The 23086-nt window shown below is 33.2% G+C and overlaps 1 protein-coding gene across 2 annotated transcripts in view; it reads left to right on the top strand.

The window, feature by feature from the left end:
• Window positions 1-23086, top strand: part of LOC129231336 (tyrosine-protein kinase Btk29A-like) — an 83127-nt gene that overhangs the window by 15471 nt on the left and 44570 nt on the right. Inside the window, exon 1 of one of the 2 annotated variants that reach the window (XM_054865626.1) lies at window positions 9912-10028. The exons of the other annotated variant lie outside the window; for it this stretch is intronic. The gene's annotated coding sequence lies outside the window, so the exon portion shown is untranslated. Of the gene's footprint in view, window positions 1-9911; window positions 10029-23086 lie in introns of those variants that run through there. 2 annotated transcript variants of the gene reach the window in all.

Here is a 23086-nt window from a genome sequence, read left to right as displayed (position 1 = left end):
TTATATGTAATTTGATAATATGTTTTGGTAATGTTTAACATGCAGGGAAAGGCTTTATTGTGACAAGGCTGAACTCGATCCGGTAACTTAACAGTTTTACTGGTAAGACTGTGTCATCTCAGAGGAATAAAGAAACGAAAACAATGAACGCTATCTACTTGAGTTTAGGGTTAATCCACTGGGGTTAGAGTTAAAATTTCAACTATCAAAAAAAAAAAAAAAAAAAAAAAAAAAAAAACGAACATCCAATTGCTTCGTTCAAATGAAGAAGAGTTGAAGCAATTTGACGGGTGGCTTTCTAGTTTTCAAGTAAAATGGCATAAGTACAAATGAAATATATTACAAAGCTTTAATATTTTATTAAATTATCGCATGCATTTTCCAAGTAATTTTTAGTGCAGTTTTCCGTTTTTCTTTTATTGTGTCCTTTTTATTAATAGAAAATATATCACTTATTTTCAGGAGGACAGAGGTTCACCCATATTTGGAAACTTTGTATGTGATAACTTTCAGTTTAATGTTAATTTACAAACTGACAATAATTAATTTACCACTTAACATAAAATTTTTGTTAACTAATTTTATCTAATGACTCTATTAATTTCAATTATTTAATTAATTTTAGTTAATTATCATATTTTAATAATCAGTTTTAATTGGATTTATCTTATCTTGTGTAATTATCAGCAACTAATTCTGCTTTAGCATGCCTCCTCTTTTGAAGTTCGTGCAACCTTGGACCCCCCCCTTAACAAAGTTCTAGCTACGTGCCTGGCCCACTCCCAGAAAATTTTCGAAAATGTTACAATTAAAATATGCAATTGTGGGCCATGTTTGATATCGTCATGGGGACTGAAGATTTTTCGAAATTGGAAATCCAGAAACAATTTTATTCGACTTTCAATGATGCTAAGGGAAGTTTTCGGAACCTTTACCCCTGTAATTAATCGAAATTCAAGCCCTTAAACGAAATTTAAGGCTAATCTAAATGTTGTTGACGCTAGGGAGAGGGGCGGACGTTCCCCCATAAAATTTTCGAAGCTAGTTGTTAAAACGCGGTTTTAGACCATCTTTGGTACTATTAGTGTGAGGAGAAGTTCGTGGCCCGTCTCCGCCAATTTTCCGATATTGATATTCCAGAAACGCAATTTTAGATGACTGGCTGACCCACATGCATTTGCACTTAAAGGAAAAATTTTCAGATTTCTATGCAACCACGAGATGCTGTAGACTAAACCGATGCGTAGTAAAGCAGCAAAATAAATTGAAATTTACGCTTCTATTTTGTCAAAATACTTTAAAAGTCAAACTGCAATTGAGAGTGTTAAAATCAATGTTTTGTTTCCTAATTTTAACAACAACAGAACTGCTGCTTAGAATTCTGTTGCGAGTATAATTTTACATATCAATGGAAACTTGGGTAAGAATTCTGCTGAAGAAAAAACCCCATTAAAACGATATTTTTCGATCCAGATTTGAGCTCAAGCACTTCTCCTAATTAGCACGCTGCTTTATCGGACCGAGCCAATGTGCCTTCGCTCTCGGCTGTGAAGTAAGGTGCAATAAAATTTGGAAAAAGAACATTTTTTTTTTGACAAAAGAAAAAAAAAAGAAAGAAAAGAAAAAAAAAGGCAATATTTAGACCTGGGATTCAGTTTTTTGTCATCAGCAGACACGATAAGCTTCAAAATGAGGAGAAAATCATGGAATTTGATAAAGGAATAAATAAGACATCGTATAGCGACAGAAAAACAGGCTAGAGGAATCATATATAAGATGTTCAATGATATTATCAGGGTATATTCGGGGAATTTTCCCATAAATATTATCAGAATCCAAGCCATGAATGCGAAATTTTAGAGTCCTTGGTGATATTAGAGGTAGAAAAGGTTCAGTGACCTTTTCGGAATTTACTCAAAGTCCTAAAATGGAATTTTAGACGATGTTTAAGGAGGGGGCAGGGCTGTTTTTCGAGAGGTTGGGCAGGGGCGCACTCCTAGATGATTCTTGAAATCGAAGTCCTTACGCAATTCTAGACCATCTTTGATGGCGATAGGAGAAGACGTGGGGTTTGGAGACTTTTTCAAAGTCAAAGTTTCAAAATTGCTCTTCGAAGCTAGGTTTGATTAGAGATTTGTTAGCGTGAGTTGAAGAGATATAGTTCGGGACCTCTCACCCTCCTCTTTTTTTTTTTTGGCAGTGTCTCTATCTTTTTTATTTGATTAAATTATTGATAAAAATGTTCTGAAAAACTCTCCATCAGTTTTTCTTTCCCAAACTTATTTGACTGCTTTGGTTTCTTCATAATGAAATTTTCAATTTCTTGCCTTATATATTTTTATTTGTTTGAAATGCAAGCGTTTGCGGCCCAAAAAAACTTTCAAAATTTAGATCTGATATGGTTCTTTTCACCGATACCTTTTCACTTTCTTTTGTTTTAAATAACATACCTCCTGAATACAACTGTAAAATTCTTGTTTCACTTTTTATGCTTAAACACGGAGAATACTGGTGTGACTAGTCATGACATTTTTAAAACCTCACTTTTTACTCTGTTTCAACTTTTTCTCAATTTAAAACGTTTTTCGGCGGCACATATATTTTTCTCCACTTAACTACGATTTCCACATTATTAAAAAAGCGCGAAAAAAAAAAAAAAAAAGATAGAAATGTAATTACGTCAGTGGCTCCTATGAAGTTCTGTTTATTCATCAATTCATTTCCAATTCGTTTTTCATTTGACTGCAACTTGGTTAAAAAAAAAGCAGTTATGGGACTGCCAACAGAAGTGAGAACTTAAAAATACAAAAGAAATTTGGTATGTTTGTACGCGCACGCACACAGCATTAAACACACAGCACACACACACGCGTGTGTGTGTGTGTGTGTGTGTTGTGTGTTTAATTTTCATTTAAAATTAATTGCAGTTTCAAAAATTAATATTTTATAATTTGTAGATTCAAAATATCAGCTACAGTCTAATTTTTACGTTTATCAGCAATGCGAGCATCAATTATATACATTTTGGTTGGTCTATTTCAGTTCGCTTATAAAGTAAATACTAATGCAAATGTAGAAAATATAAGAAAAGAAATTCTTACTTTGTGTTATTCAGTTTTCCACGCCATAAAAATAATAAACAATACACATACTGAACTTTCCACGCAATCAATTCACTGCATTAAGGGTATATGTATTTCTAGTCTAGAAATTCAAAAAAAAAAAAAAAATATTTTCATATTTTCAAAGCTTAGACCTTTAAGAATAGGCCTCTAAGAGAATTTACGGAAATTCGAATTATTTTCGCAGTTATAGTTACTTTTGTTAAGATAAAGAAAAAGACAGTAAACGAGATCAACAGCGTGACAAACGATCCGAGGTACGAGCTTTCGAAGCTTCGTAAGAAGGCAGAACTGCTCTTATGACTGAAAGATATGCAAAAAATGTAGCTTTTGAGGGATAGGAAGAAACAATGTATAAAGCAGGGATAGCTGTTCAAAAAAATATAAGTATAGCACATTATTAAACCACTCAGACTGCCCAAAATGCGACTGCAAACTTCAAACGCGTTTTTCTCGAAACTACTTTTTTCAATACGATTGACAAGATATCTCAAGTTCTAACTCACCGATTTATTTGAAATTTGGTAGACTTTCTTCATACTATCAATTTCGTCTCCAAGTAGGGGTTTCTGCATTTTTTGTTTTTTTACTATTTTTAAAAAAATATTAAAATTGAGAAAAGGAGTTAAAAATGACCTTCCCCCCCCCGCCCCCCAAGAAAAAGACGCCATTTTAAGTAAAAAATTTTTTTTTTCCGAATCGGCTACGCTCAGACAAATCTACATCCTTGTTTAATAAGAATCAACCTTAATTTCATGTTTCAGATTACCTGGAGGATTGAAATCTTGTCAACCAGTAGACACCTTTTTTTTTCTGAGCCCTACTTTGCCGGCCTTTACTGATTTCAATTTTGAATTTTTTCCCCCAATATTATACATTTCTATACTTCTCAAATATCAATAAAAAAACTGATAAAAAATTGATACAAAAAATGGTTACAGTTTTTTTTTTCTTTATTGCGCCCACAAAATCGCCTCAAAATCGAGCCTCTAGACTAGAGTATCCCCTTAACCTTCTTTAGCTGACTTGCCGAAAAGAGCCGATATGTCGTGAGATTGACCAACATGCCGGGAAATTCGAATTTTGAAGTATGCCAATTTGAGGTTCATTTCAAAAAAAAAATCAGATTTAAATTTTAAAAAATGTGCTTTAAATAAAAAAAATTCCAGTTTTTTTTTCTTTCAAATTCTAATACATCATTCATATCCAATGTCATGATTTTTTTACGCAGTGATCTTCATCATTATTATTATTAAATTCCAAAACTGATACTATAGGTTTATGGTAACTAAAATAGAAAATAAAAAGCTTTGATTCGAATCTATTTAAATATATTTTAAAGACTGCATCAACTGCAGTGTTATGTCTCGTGGTGCTAAAATTGCAATCATTTTACATCGTTAAATTAAATTCTCCATTTAAAAATTCAATTAATGGTAGATTTTTATCATCTGCAAAGTTTATGCTGCAATCCCCACTCAAAACCATTGCCAAATCATCAAAACTCTTCCCAATTTTATCTTGCAGTAATGCAAAAAAAAAAAAAAAAAGCGTTTTTAGAATAAATAAATAATTTTTCATACAGAAATTCTCGTATTGCGCTTAAAGACTTATCCGTTGAAATATAAACCGCAACCATAACAATTAGCTGTCCATTTTCAGAGTGGCAACGGCAAATACAATGTCTCACCGATATAAGAAATACTGTTTTTTCTCATCTCAAAAAATACCCAGCGTGCCTAAAGAAGTTTTCACTTCAGAAATGTTCGAAACATTCGTTTCAGCGATCCTCAGTTAGGTTAGTCATAATTCAGGATATTTTATATTCCTAAATAATATTCAAAGATTGCATTTGCTTTCAAAATTTCGCCGAAAAAAAAAAACCCTTTTTTGAAACCTTTATTCTGTTTGTTCACTTGTTATTTCTATTCCATTTTCTTAATATCGTAAAAATTTCCTTTCTGTTTTTTTTTTTTTTTCATTTTTATTATTATTATTTTTTTATTTTTTAAATCAGAAAATTGGTGACCCGATTTCTCTCTCTCTCTCTCTGAAAAACTGAAAGGGGGGGGGGAGGACACCTTTCTTTGCGAAAACCCTGGTACCCCCCCCCCCCCCCCCCCCCCAAATGATTGGTCACGCTACTCCTCTGACAGGCAGATTACTAATGTGTATGAGTAGAAAGTGAAATAAACTTCGTAGGTGGATTTGGATTTGTCAGTGGTGCAATCGCAAATTCTCTAAAAGAGAGACGAATATATACAGTCTGAGTAAAAACTTTAAGTCCAGTGCACTTTTTTGAGAAATTCGTCACAACTTAATCTTAGAATCGAAAAGTCATATGAGTGATAATTATTAACCTTAAATACAAGTAAAGATGACAAAAAAAATTAATTGTAAGTGTTTCATTATCAGAAAATATTAGAGATCAATATTTGAACCTGAGTAAAATCTTTAAGGCCAACATAGAAAAAAAGCACATGAGGACAAAAATTCAAATATTTACAAGCTTGTGTGGGAGCCATTCCTTCAAATTACTTCAAATATTCTTGTTTTCATGAATAAAACTAGTTTTTGACAAAATTCGGGATGTATTTTTTACCATTCATCTTCGATAGTAGATTTCAGCTCTATTGATGAAGTAAAATGTATCTCCTTTGCATAAACTCCTCTTGCTAAGTCACCCAATAAGTTCTCTATTCGGTTAAGATCTGGAGAATTAGTTGGTATTTCAAAGTTTCAACATTGTTTACTTGGAGCCTATTTTTTGCACTGTTACTCGGATGGATAGATATGCATTGTTTTGCTGATATTTTAAATTTTCTCCAGCAATAAATTCGGCATTTGGTAAAATATGACTTGGGAGGACATTTTGATATGCTTGTGAGTTCATTTTACCTGAAACAAACGCAACTGAGCACAGATCATTGTAAGCAAAGCGCTCACAAGTTCTGACAGAGCCTCCATCTAATTGGCGCTAGTAGAATATTTTTTTTTTCCTTTTTTTTAAATCATGCCAATAGTACTTTCATCTGTTTGGTCCATCCAAACTCCACTTCTTTCCGTTAGAAAAAATTATTTGTACCCATTGGTTATCCCAGGTCATGATTTCCTTGCTGAAGTTGAAACGCTCTATATTGTGCATTTTCAATAACTGAGGTTTAAGCAATTTTGCAGCATTAATAAAACTTCCACACCTTCTAATTGTGTTATATATCATTTTTGACAAACATTTAAACCTATTGTCTGAACAAGTTTCCTGGTTGAGTACTTTTCAGGTAATGTAAGTTTCCAAACTCTTCTTCCATGACGCGAAGACAAAGCTTTAAGTTTTCCCGGGTTTTCTTTTTACCCTAATTGTGTTTAAATCAAACAAAAATGTTGACTTCAGTCTTCGATCTTCCTATTTTTTCGCAATAGTACGCCTACTTATCCTTGTTGAAGAAAAAGCTTCAATCTGCCTTCTTTCTTGAACAGTTAACTGTTCACCTTACGATATCGTCACAAGTGGAATAAAGACTTCGAAGAAATTAATCACAAAACTGCAAGTTGAAGGGTTTCCACAATCTTGTCAACTGAGCGACTTTCGGTACAGTATAAGTACTTGCATTTTTAAAAAAAATACTAGTGGCCTCAAAGTTCTTACTCAAGCTGAAATGCTAACTTTGGATAAACCACTGCTTTTCTGGTTATTGCATGCTTTACAAATCCTGTATGTTACGTTATTTCTTACCAATGAACATTAATAATTAATAATACAATAATATTAAACTCCCTTTAATTTCATTTTCCTTTTTTCAAAGAAAATTATACTGTCCTTAAAGTTTTTACTCAGGCTGTATATATATATATATATATATATATATATATATATATATATATATATATATATATATATATATATATATATATATATATATATATATATACACACACAGTGGCTCCCAAAAGTGTTCGTACACCTACGACTTTCAATGAAATAGGACCCTATCCGTTGGTTAGAATTAATCTTTCGGAATAGGTATTTAATTATAAGATCTGTGATCAATTGTCAACAAAAATACATAAAATGTTTTTCAAAAAAATATTCAAACTTAATTTTTTTAAAATCAAAAACCAAAAGGTGCCGGAAATTTTATCTCACAAAAGTCTTTGTACACTTTAAAAATATCTCTTTTTTTATATTAAAGATTAATCGAACTTTTTATTAAGTTATTATTTAGTAGAATATCATGCAGTATCAACAACACCTTTTAAACGTCTGGGAATAGATTTCATTCTTTTTTCTTCCTTTTTCTTTGCGTAATTTCTGAGTAAGTGTTCAACCACACTTCGAGTCTTACTGTTTCTAGCTCTATTTTCGTTTCAAAGCCGTATTTTCGTAATTTAGCCTCCAGATATCTCTAAATATGTTACATTAAGTTCAAATCTAGATATTGAAGGGGTATTTTCTAAACTTTAGGGCAATTTTTGAGGCACTAGACGCAAACGTTGAAAACTGTGCTTCTTATCGTTATCTTGGTAGAAAACAAAGTTCTTTTCGATAACCAAATTTTTGGCTAAGAGTTTAAAATTGGTATTTAGCATATTTAAATGAACAGCATGATTCATTATTTCATCAAAAAGTCCTGATGCTGATATGCACCCTCATACAAGAACACCTTCACCGCCTTGATTAACTGGTCCAACTAAGTTCTTAAGATTAAGTTCCTATGTTTCTTCCTTTATTTCCAATTATACAACAATTTAACCAAAAACGTTTAATTCATTTTTATCTGTAAGTAAGACGTAATTCCAAAACGTTTTGAGCTTATTTATCATTAATTTTGCGACAAAAAGCGTAGCTTTCTGTTCTTCGCACGGCCAAGAAAATTTCTGCGGGCAGAGGTCCCATTTAATCCAGTTAATCAGAGAACTTGGCGAGCAATTTTAGGAGAAAATTAAATGTAAAAAATTTCATTTAACTCTGCAGAAACTTTTACAGCACTCAAATTGTGTATTTTCCCACAAATATTTGCTGGTTTGGGGGCCAGTCTCAACGCGTTCTAGGGAGACCCCTAGAGACGGACAAAACTACGAAAATATTTTCATGTGCCACTTTGAATCCCTTTCGGGCCAGGACCTGATCATGATAGCATGGGACCCAGGGCTGACAGTTCACCGGTGGCTCCCTCATACACTATTTTAACAATAAAAGGAAAAGATCACAAAATTAAATTATGAAAATGTTTTATAAACATTAAGCAAATATGTAAGGTTCGGTATTTTAACCTTCCATATTTGAAGCGGGTGTTGTGTGATTTGTGGTGGGGATACGGTGGTGGATGCTAAGAGTGCAGTACACCACTGGCATGGCGATGGCGTGGTGAGCATGGTCGTGTGTTGGTGGAGCATATTCGATATAGTGGGTTTTTGATTCCTACTCAGCAAGAATTTCACTTTCGGTTCCAACCGAAAGTGAACCGACGGGTTTGACCAACATGATCTTATTTCGGATAGAAAGAAAACCATGTTCAAGTATTAAACTTTGGAGCCACAGCTACTGCACTGGAGACAAAAACGAATAGAACTTCCAATTTTGCCGAATGATGATGATCTTGCCGAATCGTCAGACAAAAATTAACGAATAAGAAAACTTTTGGGAGGTCATATGGCCTTCCGTGACCCCAAAAAGATATCAACCCGTTAAAATGCCGAAACATATGGCACATGTGAGAGCCTGCATCTAAGAAATATCCGAAGTGTTTAGCACTTTAACATGCAGCCGCCCAGCGATTTTCTGATAGGTATGGGAGAAAAACCCTGAACAGTTAGTTATCTTTACAACATGAATAGTTGTGACATCAACATGACACGACATGAACGCGAAATTCTTGCTGTGTAGAAAGCAATAAACCACCAATTACGATTATATTCCTTTACAACACATGACGATACTGAACGCGCCATGCCATTGCTATTACTGCAAATGGCATGTATACTGCTCTGTATCGTTACCCCGCTTTCACCACCGTATCCATAACACAATTACATAATTCATACATGCTCCGCTCACAATCCGGGAGGTTTATATGCCGGACTTTGTCCTATGAAGTATTAAAGCAACACAGCATTGACCGAATAACTGAAAAACAAATTACAAATTTCTCCTTTCTCTAATCAAACATTTAATATTTTTCAGAAATGTTGACTAAGAAAAGTATCTTGCTGGGATAAATACATCATATGATATTATACTTTACTTTTTTAAAACTTTTTATCAATGATCAGTGAAGTGAAGTTACAAAAATATTTAAACATTTGGTGTCCCTTTCTAAGAGGGCCCGCTTTTCCTCGCAATTGAGACATGGTAAATCCACCCAGGGGCGCCCCATTGAAAGATCACGAGAGGTCACTGTGACCTCCAAAAAAATTCCTTACTCGGAAAATTTTGTCCGACGATTCGGCAAAGTTATCATCATTTGGCAAAATTTGGAGCTCTATTCGGATAAATCATAATCATTCGGCGACATTTGGAGTTCCATCAGGCAAAATGATCATCATTCGGCAAAATTGGGAGTTCGATTCGGCAAATTCAGAATTTCCGCACTCTCAAAAATTAAAGCCACTCCAAGTGCGAAAGTCAAAAGAATCGCGTAAGTGTTATGATTAATAGAACTAACTAGCCGTGCTATTGTTCTTAGGAAAAACGACTTCCCTTTCCAATCATTGGCCCAAAGTATAGTTTTTTCAGTCTCGAATGCTTGGCGAACGCTCCGTTCGGCCGCCAAGCGTGTCTCGCAATTCTCCGAAAGTTACCTGGCAAGTCTTGAAGAATGTGGTCGTGTTCTTGTTTGTGTCTGCGATACACATGATGAACGAAAACATGACGCTGAATTCATGGCCCTAAATTGACGGGAAAAAAAGGTACGTGCTTTTTTGTGAAATGTTTATACAGTTGACGCTTGATTTTACGAACATCTAGTTAACGAACAATAACATGTTACGAACAGCTTACCAGTAAAAAAATGTCTTTTAAGAAACGATTCTTTTCGAGTTTTTGAACTGAGAGAGTGAGAAAAAATCAAAGAGATTGTACTAGTAGCTCTGTAGGCGCTGTTATGCAGCATGATTTAGAAAAACTTTTCAAATAAAATGCTTGCCTAGGATCCGATCTTTAAACGCGTTTTGCTCAAAACTTTTAAATTTTGCTTACAACCCTTTGCGTCTCCCTGCCCTCAACTGCCAATTTTATGAACACTTTTCGTGACCTCAAACAGTTCATAAAATCGAGCGTCAATAGTATTGTCTAATTACTAGTCATTATTTCTCGGGGGCGAGTCAAAAAAACGCCCCCTTTACAGTTCAGATGTTTGATAAAAATTTAAACACTCAGAGGTTTCGAATTCATACTGAACGATGGGAATCATATTTTATAACGTTTTCCTGTGATGTGTATACTTTCTTCGTAATCATAACAAATTGACAAGTACTCCGCGAATCGTATTTGTTGTGTACGTTTTCGAGTCGCAATGTAGGTCAGGGAGTGCGATTAGGCTTGGCGACGCATCGGGTTTCTTCAAAGTGATCATCTTGTAAAAGAGTGTCGGTCATTCCTCCCTCATTCATTATTTATTAATGATGATTCAGATGAAAAAGAATGGGGTACTAAATAAATGTTCAAGTACTATAATACTGATGTAGTACTTTCACTTAATGAGAGAGTAAGCGGGAAATAAAAGATTCATGTAAATGAACAAGGAAGTGGGATGAAGAGACTTGTTTTGAAACTATTTTTCTCCAAATTTCCCTTTTTCTCTCTATTATGCGAATCTCACTTCATTAAATTGTGTACTCTAGCCAAACAGATATCGATCGAAATGGTTGTTTTGTTTTCAAACTTTTCGCGATTTCTCATTTGCGCCGATTTTTGCCAAATCTACCGAACGCTAAAATGACTGCAATCAGAGATATTGCTAAGTTTTTTTTTTTTTTTTTTCAAGGCATTAAAAAAAAAAAAAAAAAAAAAAACTCGACATATTTTAGAGGAGCCAAATACAGGGTGCCCGAAAAATCCATGAGACATTTTTAAAATTCATAGAAAAACGACAAATTATCATATGAATATGCGGTTTGTGCCATAATACGTCACAGGTTCAAGAATTTTTTGTGGCATCGTAAAAAACAAAATAAATAAGTAAATAATTGAAAAAGAAGAAAAAGAAAAGGAAAAAAGCGTAATTATATATAAGTAATCGTTGTATAGTGCATAGTCACAGTCATAGTAAGAATACAAACGTCACGTGAGGTGTTTTAAACCATTTTATTAAACAGAAAGCAATACCTTTCATTAATAGAGTTCAATGTGTCTACAGTTTGTGGTGGGATGAACTTGAGTACCGTTTAGATATAATTCGAGCAACATACGGGTACACTCATCTCTGGTAAGGAAAGGCATTGCTTACTATTTCATAAAGTGATTAAACACCTCACACTAAAAATTAACAGCTTTTATCTAAACTTTGCATTAAACTCACTCTCTGTTCTAGTAACTAACTTCAGATGAGTAAGGCAGATCAAGCTATATTTTTTAATAACATGCTTACGAAGTTACTTGATTTACTGTTTTTGTTCAACTAACTCTTATTTGAGAGATTTCAACCAGTTATTCGGTAAGAAATAAATGAATACCTCTGTGCTAAGAAGTAAAAGTGAAATAAAAAGCGTTAAAAGTGCAAAAATGTTCAGAAAATTGCAGACACGTGTTTCTCTCTCTCTCTCAGCAATACAAGGAGACTTTTCTTTCAATGAAAAGGTTTTCAGCTAATAGATGTATGAAGACATCCCTAAAACAACTTCGTTGTTTATGATTGATCTCTTTATATCCATAAGCTCACATCTTTTTGCGTTTAAAGAAGTGTTTCTTGTGACCAATATCCCAAAAGCACTTGTCTGCAATTTTTTGCATAATTGTACTTTTAACGACTTTGGTTTTACTATTGCTTATATTCGTTGCAGTGCCTTCAACACTATAAACAACAGTGCTCAATTTCTGATTTCACCATCTACATACATAACTCAGTTTCAAAAAAAGGAAAGAAATTTACTTTTACTTTATCACTAAGATCTGTAGGAAAAAAATGCTCTCTTCCTCTAGAGCGTACCATTGAGAAGACATAAAAATGAGATAGTGAAGACTTTCATTCGAGAAGCAAAGTCCCCAAGTCACATGATAGATTTTTCAGCAAATCATTGGAAGAAATCACATTTCTTTCGCTAGTTTCACGCAAAACGTGTCACCCATTCGTCGTTGTTGAGTCACATGTCTTGGAGTCTTTGCTTCAGCTTTTGCAAAACCAATGATTGGACTTGCTCCCTCTATTTACTAATTCCTGCTCTAAGAATCGTGCTCTCTGAAATGTAAGTTCAATTTCATATAGCGCTTCAGTAGGCGATATATATCAGTGGGATTTTCTGCCGGAATTCTCTAGGAAGGAGATAATAAAAATCGATGAAAATGTAAGAAATACAAAACTGCTTGGCCGCATTTTTGAAACATCTATGGAAACCGCCAATGAGCCGTGAAATGAATAAATAGTAACAAGTAATAGTAATCAATGTAATTTACATTACATTGATTGCAACGCAACTGATACATTTGTAATAAATTAAAATAGCGATAACTTTAATTAGCATAAGTAAATTTTGACATTGAAAAGTTGTTTATACGGTATCTTCGCTTCGCAATTGCTTCATGCTGTAATCTACATTATTTATGCATAATTTTTAAAGTGTTTGAAACACTCATTTCCTTTACGTAAAATGTTCACACAAATTTTATTTCAAGGTTGGCTTTCGAAACCAATTAATTTCATTCACTATTTAAAAAAAAATTCTCAATAAAAAAAATTATTTTTAAATACATCTTATTTTTCCCAATACCATCTTATAAATTTCTCCTCAGGACTGTTTCTAAGTAGGGGAAACGGTATAGTTATTAGTCACTTTAGCGATCATATGACTGCGTGTTTGAATTTAAAATAAATAAACCTTTTCGCATACAAAATGTTTTATGATAGTAATGTATTTATGAATTCGTATTGTTTTAAAATACTTTTTGCCTATGTATTATGAATAAAATCAGCACAAAAATACGAATGTTAAAAACAGTCATTGGCCATGTGATCGTACAGTTATTGGCCACATTAAAAAGTAAAATATACTTGGGGGAAAAAAAAAAAAAAAAAAACTCGAATGCTAGTCTAGCTTTTCGGCGTACAATGAGAAAAATGAAGTTTTCAAAATGAGTACATTCATACTTTCTAATTTTCTTGAAACCTTTTGCTTCAAATATGAGTATACCTATGTTTTCAAAGAGTGTGCTGAATTATTTCATACTCAAAAATAAGTACATACTTGGTTAATACTCAATTTTGAAAATATTACATAGTCAAAAATGAGCACAAATACTTCAAAAATGAGTACATGTTGATTTGAGCATTTGATGAGAACTTGAATGTTTCAAGTTTGAATACTACATAGTCGGAGCCATTTTGACTCTGCGATATGCTCAAATTTGAGTACTTTTTCGTCATTTTTGAAATTGTTGTCTTTAGAGTGTATCCCCTTGTGGTATCTTCGAACGTATGACCGCCGAAAGCTCCATTTTGACCATCCCCGATTTAATTATCAGTTTTCTAGTGACATCTGAATGCACGTAATCACGCTTAAGAATGATATGCGGTAGAAAGTTTAAAATTCCTATGTTTTCATGGCATCTAGTTGTTGCAATCCGATGTGTCAACGGGCTCTTGACACGCTTTTAAGGAAATTGATGTCGATGTCAATGCATCTCAGAGACCCTAGCACCAACTAATTTAATTGGTTTATCGGGTTTAAATGCACTGCAAACTGTGGCACGATCACTTAGTACTGAACGGAAGGGAAAGTCTCTAGTACCCAGCATCAGAGGTGACTGCTAGCGACCGACCCCAGGACTTTCTGACACACGGGTTTTATGAGCATGTGCTCTGTGTATAATTGGTAGATGTTTGGCTATGTCAGGCTCCGTCCCCTATGCATTTAGCTACCCACGGGCTGTCAATGCAGAGAAAAGAAATGTCCCAAATTTGTGACCTCTTGGCAATATATTGCAAACCTTTGATGTCCAAGCTTTGTTTGTCAGCTATGCGATATATCACCATAGCGAAATATCTATATTTGGAGCCTAAATTGTGGACAAAAATGAGATGCCAAATCCAGTGTCAGTTTGGCGACATTTAGCGAAATTTTTGCAGAATCGACGTTAAAATTGTAAGGGGCCGATTTGTGTAATTTTCCAAAATTATTGTGATAGCTATTGGCCACACCAAGCATTTTCTGTTACACGAAGATAGTATACTGCACCTCAAATCCGCTTATTAGGCAACCTATTTTTATGTTTCATAGAATTTTAATAACTGTATTACATTTAGTTCTTTTCAAAACGTTTTCGTAAGAAAACGGCCTGTTTTTGTTCCGGCGCCAAGAAATGACAAATCACAAAACGACCAAATCACACATTATGTTTCTGTATCAGAACTTTTTTTTTTTGTTACTTTCCTGTCATAGGAGATTACTTGGAGCATTTTTAATCACGGCGACTATTTTTCATTTTATTCATTGTCGCTCCGCTTGGTCAAAGCTTCATACAAACATCTTATTTGCTGATAAAATATGTTATTTTATCATTCTGTTGAACATGTAAACCAAACAAGCAAACTAAAAGACTAAAAGTGTAATTAAAATGAAAAATAATCCACCAAATAATTAAAATATGCCATCAAAAATGAAATAATCTGTCAAATACAAAACAAGCCTTTAAGTATGTTTAAACTTTCGATTAAAATAAAGCGACGATTATATAAAACAACTTGAAAAGCTACATTAAAATATAAAATAATCCGCAAAATAAACAGCATATCGAGTCGTTAATGAGCACGTAAAGTTTCATTTAAATGTAAAATTAGAAAAAGAAGAGCATACACGGCGAAGGCGTTAACAATTATTTTTCTGTTTTCACAGTATGGTTGAAAGTGAAAAAGTCGGCAGACCAAATGACGTAGGAATGACGTAGGGACTAAAACGGAGAAGTACCGCAAAAAAAAGTAATAAATAAATAAATAAATAAATAATAAATAAATAAATAAAAATAAAAATTAAAAATAAATAAATAAATAAATAAGCAAAAAAAAAAAAAAAAAAAAACAATTAAATTGAAAACATTTTCTCCAACTCAAATGCTTTTACTCTAATCGCCCTTACGCTATTGTAATTATTTATGCTCGGAATTGGACATTTAAAAATGTTATTCTTACTAAGTTCAGAATTATGAAAAAAAAAAAAAAATCAGTTCAGAATTTTAATAGAAGTTGATCTAACAATTGAAAAATAAGGACACTTAGGTTACATCATTGCCATTCCCCTGAAGTAGTGAACCGTTAATTTCAGAGGATAAAGTTAAGTACCAATGTTATTGTTTCGTTTCATTGTTGAATTTTATGTTATTGCGTGAAGCGGTGGAAAACGTGATACGTATGCAAATTTTCGTTTTCAAAACCAGTCAACTATTACCGAAAGTAAAATCTACAAGCAAATAAATCAACTGCCAATTGGAAAAACTGCATACGTGTTTCAAACATTACTTAGATGATTTTATGTACCTACCTATTTTCCCGAAAACTCAAAGTAAGGCTATAAATAACAAATAATGTTAGAAAGTTTGACATATCCAACTATGTTTTCCCCCGACTTCGATTACATTTCAAGCAAGGTTAATGTCAAGTGGCCACAAGCAAGCGAGTCTAATGTCGAGTAGCCTAAAGCTAGGATGTCGTTGTTGCAGGACGACGACCGCAAATGACAGTTATATTGACCTAATCCCTGAGCCCAAATGGAACTGGAATAACGACTTCGAATAATCAGCGAAAAAAGTAGCTCAATTTTTGTTGATCGTTTGTATTTTTTATGCTAAAAATAGCAAAATAGTTTAGTTACGCTGCACAAGTAAATCATATTTTTAAAATCTAAACATTCTCAGAATCTCACGAAATGTTCGTCACATTTACCGAGATGGCTTCGTGAAAATACTCCGATTTAACTTTTCATCCGATCGCGTAAACTTTTCGTCAAATCTAGGAAAACTTCGTGAGATTTCAACACCAGTTTCTGATCTAGCAAGGAAAGAATCGTCGTAAATAGCAAGATTTTTCTAACGATTGAAGAGTTGCATTACCGAGAGTGAGCGATATTTGAGAGTGTTTTTACAGGTAAATAATATTTAACAAACGGAAACTTTAAATTTTTCATGCTGTTATGTTATGAGATTGTTCGCTTAGTGGGAAAAACATCATGTTTTCTTGATATGTATTTAGAAAATTTTCTAACATTTAAAGTACACCCTAAAGTACACCCTAAGAAATGTTTGCGCAGTACTAATGAAACGTAACGTATAACTCTTAGTAATAAATTTCTTTTCAATATGGTCGTTTTCATTGCTGACATAAATTTCACACGTTTTATCAAATAAATAAATAAATAAAAATTAACACACGCACATTTAGGGGTTCATTAAATGCGTGCTTAATATATTAACGTGCTAAAGTTTCAGTGAATTAAATTGTGTTTCCCTAATTGAAAAAAAATGTAGTTAAAACTTGAAAATATCAAACTTGGTATTTTTTTTCTTAAAATTTGTATGAAAACAGATCTGTGATAACAGAAGACGCAACGGGCAAGTTTTGCTTTTCACTTCTTTGTAACGAAAACAGCTAAATGCAATCTTCAGCTCTTCAACTTTGTTCAAAGTGAGCTTTTGGAAATTTAACTAAAAGTTAAAGGAAAGTCACCCCACAGAGAACAAAAGGAAAAGCATGCAAATAAAAGAAATGTGTCCGAAAGAATCATCAACACATGGCATAAAATTCAAAGTACTTAGCCTACTTCGACATTAAGGTTAGGAGAAAAGGGGGCGGGGTGTCTATAAACGTGAATTACATCATAGTAGTTAAAGAAATGACTTAAAAAATGCACGAAAACGGAAACGTAGGCTCATTTTGTGGCAGATATTATTAAAACTTGAAAGGACAGTACTCCATTCTCCTGGCATCTGACTTGCTTAGAATGTTTAGAAAATGCATCGCATCAACTTAAAAAAAAAATGAAAAAAAAAAAAAAAAAAAAAGTGAGAAAGCAGTATTTTAAGTCCATTTTAAAGTCGCAAATTTTCCACTTTTTTTACGAATGTCGAGATTTGTGTTTAGCGAGAAATTCTAACTTGAATATAATGACAAAATGAAGTTCATTTCCGGATTCAGCGCTGAAAATTACTTAAGAATCAATTACCAAAGTTTATGCAACCCAACATCGCCGCGCCTTCTTTTTTTAGGTTCACCTGTTTAGAATTTAAAAAAAAAATGCCTCGTATAAGTCAAGAAATGAATAAATTAAAAGAAAGTAGCATTTTAAGTATGTTTTAAAGTCGTAAATTTTCTTTTGTTTTACAGATTTGGAGATTTATATTTTCCGAAAAATCCACGTGAAAATCCTGACGAAATGAAGGTCATTTCCGGATTCAGCGTTGAAAAATGCAAAAGAATCAATTATCAAAACCTGAGAAACACAATATCGCAAGTCAGTGGAGTAGGGGGAAAACCGCAACGCTTACTATCATATGGCACAGGTTTTCAGCAAACAACATTCGATTTCTACGACCTACTTAGTATCTCAGTTTTAATTTGCCATAAATAATCGAGTGTGGATGTATATCAGGTCGATAATCCAACCACTTCTGAAACCTTTAAGAATATTAAGCTACTGAGCAATTTTGTCGCATTTTTCCGAAATCAGCAGTTGAAAAGTAGTTGAGTTTTTTTAACAAAAAATAGAACTCGATTCACCATTTCCTACAGTTTATGCAAAGTCTCTTTTAAACAGCAATTTAAAATTTGAATCCAAGCAATGCCAGGAAAAAATGGATAGTTTTGGCGTTCATGATTCTGTTTTCATTATTAAGGGAAAAAAATATTCATCAGTTCAACTTTTAACATTTTCGCATTTTCTTTAAGTTAGTGAGAATGTTTCTTATTGATTTCTTTATGATTGGATATACAAAAGAAATCCATTTTGAAGCCATTTGCTCAATTTATTTGCTATAAATTAGAGTAGCTTTGAGCCATGTTGATAAACTTTGCGTAAAGTCTAATTTTTTAAATGCATATTTGACTTTAAAAATAACAAAAGTTGGCGCAAACCTAAACTAGCGGTATTGTAACGGCTGTGCAGATCCTAATCACAGCATTACAACGATGCCTGGTTAAGTTTGCCCCTATTATAAAAGGCCCAGTGCTGTACTACCATGCTATCAAGAAACAAGAAATGAGCTAACAATATATTTCTGACGATACTTATGCATATAAATTAGATACACGTCAGCTTAAAGTTTGAACTAGTTTAACTAAAGTTTACTATTAAACTAAAAATATTTTTGGTTAAAAACAAGCTTTTTTATTGCAACTTATCAAAACAAGTTTCATATTAAATCCAATCATTATAGTTAATTTAAAGTCTTAGTTTTTCGACTTACTTGCTGAACCGAGTTAAATTTGGAAAATTTTACTTCAAACAACCCCTTTAATATTAATCAAAAATATCTTCAGTCCTGGAAAATGTGTAATATTTTTCAACTTCAAAAAATGAGCGAAAGTGAGTGCATTAGTGGGGGGAAGTATGCAGCATAAAACTAGTTTAAAAAGCAGTTACACATATAATGTGTACTGAAGTTATTCTCGCAAAAAATAAATAAATAAATAAATAAAAATAAAATAAAAAATAAAAAAATAAATAAAAATGAATTAATAAAACTTAAATAAATAAAATCGAAAATAAAATAAAATAAATAAATAAATAAATAAATAAAATAAAATTAAGAAACTACATAAATAAGAATGCTCAAAATTTCATTATGTTGCCTTATATGCACGAAATGCCTCTCTTTCTCTTTTCGTTTTCAGTACACAGTTTTAAGTTTTGTGTTTAAATAAGTTCATTTTCATTTTATGCAGATAGCTATAAGCATATTTTATGCAGATCATGCATTTAGGTATTTTCCTTTAGAATTGTTACGTTAGGGAAAACCTGTTAAGTAATACTCAATAGGTGGCAACAACCAGGGCAACGACTATCTTTTTCCTTTTTTTTCAGTTGACGTTCGAGTTAAATACGCGTATGCCGCGCAGACTTAAGTAATTTGACTGCAATACTTGTACACACTCAAGGTAAAATGACATCTTGTTTGCATAACCAAAAAAGTTTTTCATAATGTAGAAGCTAAGCAAAAACTCAACCGCTCTGTCTACAAAGCGAAATAATCTAAAGAGAAAATGGGTCGCGTAGAGGAAAGCCTGTTTCTTCTAAAAACGAGTCGATCTAACACCTATAGGTCGAAGAAATATCAAGGATTTTACGTAATAAGAAAGAGGACAGGTTTTTTCTTTTATACTAAAAGTTTAAATCCAATGAATGCACTTTTTCATCTTTGTTTTCTTCTTTAAACTGTGAGTAGTATTCCGAAGTGGAGAAAAAAGATGCGGTAGCTTGAAAAATGAGAAAGACTCGGTATATCTGAGCGGAGAACCAGATATTCAGGTAATGGTAGCACGAATTAGCAGGCGTTTCAAAGTTAAGGCCCTCAGGAAGTTGCTGGCTTTAAAGAAGAAAATTTATGCCGCTCAACATAGCACATTGGGTTAACTTGAAAAATATGAAATTTGTTTCAAAACTCTCGATTAATTTTTCACTTCGAATTGCTGTCTTGATAATTCGGTGCTTATAGTCACCCAAATAGGTGATTCCATCGTCACGTGTGGGACAAATCGGATTAAATGTTTCCTTACAGTTTCACATGCGCAAATTATTTAGAGCTAAAAATTAAAAAAAATATGAAATTTGTTTCAAAACTCTCAATTCATTTTTCACTTCGAATTGCTGTTTCGATAATTCGGTGCTTATAGTCACCCAAATAGGTGATTCCATCGTCACGTGTGGGACAAATTGGATTAAATGTTTCCTTACAGTTTCATATGCGCACAAATTATTTAGGGCTAAAAATTAAAAAAAAATCTTCATAATGAAAGGACTGTACTTGTGTGATTTGTGCAGCCAAAAATGTTTTCTCAATATATTTTCTAATTTTTATTTTTTAAACTAAATTTACTTGTCAAGTGCGGAGCACCCTTTTTTGACATCCGTTTTAGACTTCTTAATTCTAGAAAAATATCTTCCGAATTCTTTGTTGTTAAAATTTGAAAAATATATGCTACTTAGATTTCCTACTCACTATTTTCTAGGGTTAGTTTCAAAAATAGACAAAGGTTAGGGCACTCCACAGAAAATATGACAGTTTGTCCTGCTCGTGACTGCACTATATTTTGTTTCAAAAGTAATATTTAAAATATGTAAGAAACAAAGTGTTTTGTCTCAGAAATTATCCGCGACTTCTTTGGTAAACAAAAAAAAAAAAAAAATATTACGCGTTTTGAAACGAAACATGGAGCTGTCACGTACAGGAAAACATGTCTACTTTTCTTTGGAATCGCTCAAATGTAGTTTCAATTCTGGTCACGTGTCTCTGCAGCCTCTCATTTGCTATTTTGCCATGGCAATTACATTATAAATCAAGCAAAGTAATAATAATATTAGTAATAGTAATAATAGTAATAATAATAATAGTAATAATAATAATAGTAATAATAATAATAGTAATAATAATATCAGTAATAATAATATCAGTATTAATAATATTAGTAACAAAATAACAGTAACAACTTATATGGTATAGTTGATTTCTCTTTTGATCGGATTGGCGTTGTTAATGATGACACTTGGTGGAAATAATATCCTGTCGCTTAGCCAGTAGGAATTAAGACAGAAGGGAGCAACTCCTGACAAGGGGTGACTCCTATATTGTATTCAGCAAGAGGTGACAGTGATAAGTAAAGCAACGTGACACTGGACAATGCAGTTGTCTGCTTGTAGCTGGTATGTTGAAATATTAATAATTATTTACAGATAAAAATGTTTCAGATAGAGGGTTTTGAAATAAATCGGCCTTATTCCATTTTTTATTTTTTGATTTTCCATTCAAATTAAAATTAAATTCACGTGGTTTCTCACTTTTATGCCATGTAATATCCTATACAGTAAAAATCGTGAGTTGATTAAACATTTTTTAATAATAACATTGTTGATCGATCCCGTATGTTTCTACAATAGTGATATGGTAAAAGCACGGATTAAGCTGATTTTGCAGTGAAATAGAATTTGACACCAGTTTTCGACCTGATCAGAGAGAATTGTTTGAAATAGCTCTGTTGCATTGAAGTATAGAAAAAAATATAAAATTATGAAAAAAAAGAAAAAAGGAAAAAAACCAAAACCGCAAACTTTTGAAAATTCATGTATTGAGCTGGTTTTGACACTACGTCTCAGTAGAAGAAAAAACGATTCAAGCAGGGCTTCAAACCGTAATTTTTTTGTTCCACTTCAACTGAAAATGTATCGGTTCTGTTCCGGTTTTTGTTCCACCAAAAGTAACGGTTTTCGATTTTTGGTTGAGTGTGGAATGGATAATTTTGTTTTATGTATGCTCTTATTTATACTAAAATTACAATTCGATCATAAATGTAGCAATGTAATGATAACTATATGGTTGAACTTAAGTAGGAAAATATTCACAAGTTTCTTACAGTAACAAAATGGCTGAAGATATATCGAACCGAATTAAAACCGTATTATTTTTCGATTCAGTTCCGGATTTAGTTCCGACCAAAGTAACGGTTTTCTCCCGTTTCGGTCAGGGTTTTCGGTTCAGTTTCGATTCGAAGCTCTGGCTTTAAGCCGAGCCTCTTTTTAAATGCGAAGCACGGCCTGCTTGTTCTAACTGTTTTTGGTGGAAATGGAAGAAAACGGGGAAATGAAAGATTTAAAAAGCGCGTCGTTAGTCGTGGAGATTAGCTCCTCAAGGAGCAGTCAGTTTAATAAGCTGATGAACGCTCCACTGCATATCCGTTCCATCTACCTTTGCTAGTGGTCATTGAACAATAGTCCATGATTCTCCGACTGCGTCACGCTCTTCGCATGGCCACAACTCGGTCGCCAGTTGTTGACCCATCCACTATCCAGCCAAAGCGTGACGCTCCCTTTTTTACTTCGAGTTATAGGGATTACCTATGTTTGTGTTGTTTCGTCTGCTAGAAGAGTGATTCTCAACTTGTGGTCAAAGGAATACCAGTGGTCCCCGAGAAATTTTCATGTGGTCAGTGAACAGCTAATGAAAATTAATCGATACAATTTTTATAGTTGTAATTAAATTTATTATAGAAAACTTTTTGATTTATTATATTTTACCTATTATAATAAATGTGAAAATATTATTTCAATTGTATGGGGTCCGCTTAGGATTCGGAAGAGTACCAAGAGGTCCTCAGTAGTGAAAAGGTTGAGAACCACTGCGCTAGAAGTAGAGTGGAAAGATCTTTGTTTTTGGAAAAACGATTTTCCCTTCTACGTCCCGAGATTAATACTGTCCGGTCAAGTTTCTCGTTGAAATTGGCGAACAGCCAGTTAGGACGACAGGATCTGATTATGACGGCTTGGGGCGTGGTGCAGATATTTCACCAGAGGTGCACTTGTTTTCGAAATTCAAGTCCCCAATTTGCAGTTTTTGGACCAGGTCGTCATTTGGAGGATAAGGGGGAGGGGTCAACTAACCCAGTCTAGATTTTTGAAATATAGTGCAATTATGCATTTTTTCCGTAATGAAGTATATTGAGTTTATGCCCTATATCCCCCCTGAAAAATTTTGAAATGATGGACTTGCCTATGGTCCTGGATTCGCGCTTGCCTATACATTATTTTGACAGTCCGAAAAAAATTAGACTATAACAGAA

The sequence above is a fragment of the Uloborus diversus genome, chromosome 10, assembly GCF_026930045.1.
Source record: "Uloborus diversus isolate 005 chromosome 10, Udiv.v.3.1, whole genome shotgun sequence".
In the NCBI taxonomy this organism is placed as follows: Eukaryota; Metazoa; Arthropoda; class Arachnida; order Araneae; family Uloboridae; genus Uloborus; species Uloborus diversus.
The sequence above is the reverse complement of the archived record's forward strand: the minus strand, read 5'-3'. Positions and strand labels throughout refer to the sequence as shown.